Source organism: Mytilus edulis, chromosome 11 (genome assembly GCF_963676685.1).
Source record: "Mytilus edulis chromosome 11, xbMytEdul2.2, whole genome shotgun sequence".
Lineage (NCBI taxonomy): Eukaryota > Metazoa > Mollusca > Bivalvia > Mytilida > Mytilidae > Mytilus > Mytilus edulis.
Window position 1 is genome coordinate 62,469,210 of NC_092354.1, and position 5,042 is coordinate 62,474,251.

A 5,042-nucleotide genomic window follows, 5' to 3' on the forward strand; every position below is an offset into this window, starting at 1 on the left:
TTTGTATCGTGTTTAACATATATCAGACTTTCAAATGCTTGCACTTTCTAGACCTTTCTATTAAATTTCCCATGTCAGAATGTTTATGTTATAACATATACGTAACATTAAAAACGGGTTGTTCAATGGCGTCGTTTACCTCAATATAGCTCAGGTTAACCGGTGTAACATATTCGTAAAAGCAACTGCAACTTGGTGTATAAAGTTTTGTATTAAAAGATGTAAACATTTATTCACACACGAGTTCAAATGTTCAAGAACATTTCCTTTTTTTCCTAGTAGACTTTTTTTATGAAAACATATGTTGTTTCAACATAAAATAATGACGTGGTGTTTGCGGTGTTTTTGTGGGTTAATCTAAGTTGAGATGATATCATTTAATAAATGAATTATATATAAATATGTCATATGTGTCGTTACAAAACACAACTATCAGTTACTGTTTCTGAAAGACAACAACACAGAAGAAATTAGCAAAAAGGTAAATGTATTTGTTTTTATTTACTTCTATTTTCCTTTTTTTTTTGTATTTGAATTAGTATTAAATCTTTTAATACTTTCTGTTGATTTGAGCTACACACACTGCATTTATCATATCAAGTTTATAATATAGTCATTGTCATTTCGACTGGACTATTTAATATTTTGATGACTCAGTAACGCTAGAAATCATTATACCAAACTGTATAACGTTTCAAATCTTTTATCCCTTTCTTGAGTCAAGATCTCGCATCAAGATTTTGTAAGGGTTAATTATATTCCATCTTTGGCTTCTGTAAAAAAATAGGTGAGTTATAAAAATTAAACACAATAAAGAAAGAAGAGGGTCTACCAATAGTCTTTTTTTTTTTTTTTTTTTTTTTTTATCGTAAATAGATTTAGCGAAAGCAGAATTAAAATTTGAAAGTATCAAGAGTTGGAGCATAATTTGTTCGATTTAGTCTCTTAGCTCTCTAACTGTTTCTATAATCACCTGGCATTAATTTATTCCTCTTTCTTGTGCTCCTGATGTACGAAATTGTAAGAAAACGCAGTTTATGAGGACTTTTTAATTCTTTCTGGTCTTCGTTACTGTTTTTCTAAGACTTTTGGGGCATTTGTCCTAAAACTTTAACAGTAACGCTTATTTTGTATAATTATCAAGTAAAAGACCCATCATTGATGTATTATCTGTATTTATATGATGTCTTTACTTTGTACATAATTCGTCTCTGTAATCAGTTATATTACTGTAACAGCTAGTCCACAATGCTTCTATATTCGTGTATTCCCCAATATTCTCTCTTCTGTATTTTATGTATCGTTTTTCTCTAATTTTCAATTTTTGGGGTATAATTTGCTTTTGTTAACCCTATTTACACCCTAATAAATTGAAATGCAAATTAGAGTAGGACTGGGAAGTTGAAGATTTGATCGTGAAAATCAAGCTTTCTTAAAAAGTTTATTTTAACTAATACTTACAATTTAACACATTCAAATAAGAAAAAATACATGTTGTTTCTGCTTATCGATTGAGTAGATCAAATGGATTTTAAAAACCTCAAATATTGATATATTTTATATACTAGTTTTGAACTACCTTAGCGTTTAAATCTAGTTGAAGGTCTATCTCCATCTTAACAATATACTAGCCGATACCACAAACATATTATAAAGCATGTGAATTGATGAGATATACATCAACCAATTAATAAAATTACATTAATTTAAATAATAAATATAGCTGGGTTTTTTTAGTTAAGTTTTTTTGTCGTTTTTCGGTTTACCCCTATTTTTCTTCTCTGTCTTCTCTTTGAATTTTGAAAAACAAGGAATGATTTTAATTGTTGATGAGTTTAAATGTTGTTTTTTTTATTTTCGTCTATTTTTGACTATATCAAATAAAAAAAGTAACCGAATTTAATTTGACCCTCTGCAAGTTAATTTTCTTTAATTGTAGATTGTCAGTTGTCTTTAAAATATCAAGAAACAGTGTTTTAATGACGATGAGACATATATCAACTACAAAACAAAACAAAATGATTCAGTTTTATGTCAGACGATATCTTTCTATAACAAAATTTAAATAGAAAAAGTGTCAAAGAGTCCATACTTTTATTAATTAGTTGTTTCTAATTTGATATTATTTGCAAATATTTCATGCATATTGATAATCACAACAGTTAGAATTTTATACAAATACTGGTAGTAGTTCTTTAAAGTAGGTACATGTAGATAATCCGTAAAAGTGGGGGCTTGTCAGAAGAGAAAATATTTTTCATCTGCAACACTAGTGACTAATAGCAATGAATTCAAATAGCTAAAATAATATACATTAATTTTGTTTTCATTTTAGATTAAAAAGGGATGACGAACTATACTGCTTTCGTTGTACTCTTCGTGACCTGTTATATAACCTATACACAAGCATGCTTTTGTATGAGAGGTCATTTACAAAACTTTGTTTGTGATCCAAAATCTTTCGGTGAGTATAGGTATTTTGTCTTTTCTATATGTGAATAGTCTGATATAGCATTTGAACACTAAAATACCTTATTATATTGAATGTTTTCAAACAGAATTCAGCTAAGCATGTACCATAATGATTTTTACGTTTATCCTGAAGTCGAAGTGCCAGAATACTACACTACATTCTGCATACATTAGTCAACGTGGATTGGGGTATACAAACTGTGGTGTTTGTCTTGAAATTAAATTATCTACATTTGTTACGGACAATTAAAGTAGAAACCGATAAAAATAAGCATATCGTTTCGTTACATGTATATTAAATAGTCCTTTTAATGTGCTGTTTTTACATTGAAGATTACAAAATATTGCAAAGTTGTTTTATTTATAAAAAAGAAAACTAAACTTGAAATAAAAGTAGCATAAACACAAAAGATTAATTTGGAAAAAAAATCATACTTAAATGTGAATGAGTCAGACCGATGTAACATTAAAAAACAAGACATCGCTTGGTAAGGAAACAGTATACTAGTATTGTTTACAATTACAATAATAGTAAATTATAAGCAAAGTTTTCAAATCCAATCATTTGATAGGAACAATCTTAAATAAAAAGTTTTGCAAATCAATCAATCTGACTACACGTATTTTGTAGTAATCAAAGCTCATGTTGTGAGTTCAGCTGTTGTTCCAGCTAAAACAGGAAACTATAACGTAAAGGAGATAACTGTTGATGTACTACAAGATTTCAAGGTACGTGAACTACATTGTATTTAGGTTTTTGTTTTGTTTTCGTGTACTTGTGTGCACGTGTGTTCGAGTGCTTTCACACAGATAACTATGGAACGCCATGACTGCCTTATGTTAATGATCAGCATTATATGCAGTGCTCACAACATTATATGCAGTGCTCACACTATTATATGCAGTGTTCACACCATTATATGCAATGCTGACAACATTACATTAAGTGTTCACAACATTATATTAAGTGCTCACAACATTATACGCAGTGGTCCAAACATTATATGCAGTGGTCACAACATTATATGAAGTGGTCAACACATTATATAAAGTGGTCACAACATTATACGTTTTTTGTTGATGAAGGTGATGATCGGTGATGGTGATGATGATGTTTGATGTATGGTGAGATTGATGTATGATGAGATCATTCGGTAAACTTCGTTTTTTAGCGGAAATTACCGAATCCATAATTGGTAATGCACAGCTAACAATTAAAGTCATGTTATCATTAAGGCAGTATACAATTTTTAAAAGTAATTGAAATAAGTAAGGAAAAGATGAAACTAAGAGGTGAATGAATGAACTAGTTCTGTTCGTCGTAAGAAATGCGAATGGCAAAATGTTAGTTACATATTAAAAAGTTTATTTTATGAAATATCGAAGGAAAATTTGTATGATATATTCCTCGAGTTCATTTCCTACTGAAGAACTTTAGCAAGGTGCCACTTTATAGTCCGTACTCAGTTTTAAAAAGCTTAATTACCGTTTAAATAAAATAGTCAGATTTCTATAATACCTAAGTGCCATATTACGCTAGCTTATATATGTCATGATAGAGTCATTTTTGCCATCGATTTTCAGAATTTGGCATTTTTACATGAATTAGTATCGAACAGATATGGAAAATGCAGTTTAAAGCATTTCATTGTAGGTGTTTAACATAACTTTACATCCCTTTTTTTACAAGCTTTTTAGCACGCCAAGTAGTTTGTCTTCTAAATATGATCAGCAGTCTTATATAGAGACATAAATTTTCATAAGAAAAATTTACCCTTTCAAGACCTAAAATCACTAAATCAACAAAAAAAGGAGGATATTTTTTTAATTTTTGGAGGGGGTGGGGCAATTCGCAACAGCATAGTGCAAAAGCAAAAAATTATGTATGAATTCAAATTATGTAACCAATTTTAAGTTCTTGGACTACAGTTATTCTGTGTCAGAAACCTATTATGTGTCATATAATGTTGTAACCACTTCATATAATGTTGTGACTACTTCATATAATGTTGTGACCACTGCATATAATGTTTGGACCACTGCGTATAATGTTGTTAGCACTTAATATAATGTTGTGAGCACTGCATATAATGATGTGAGCACTGCATATAATGGTGTGAGCACTGCATAAAATGTTGTGAGCACTGCATATAATGCTGATCATTAACATAAGGCAGTCATGGCGTTCCATAGATAACGATTTAGATTTACGAAGGTATGATTAGTGTAGTTTATTTTCGTTCTTAACCATTCCACTGTGGTATAACATACATTTCCCTTGCTTGAAGTATACTTTGTTTCCAAATAAACAACGATCCATATAATATTCTATCTAAAATAAGCAAATGCCAAAGACACAGCGTCGACGATACACAATCTTGCTCTTGTTTCAAATCATGCAAAGATATTAAGCTCTCACCCTATATGATATTTACTGACCCCATGTATATCGTATTAGGTCACTAGCACTGTGTTTGTTTATGTGTTACATATTTGTTTTTCGTTCATTTTTTTTTTCATAAATGAGGCCGTTAGTTTTCTCGTTTGAATTGTTTTACTTTGTCATTTCG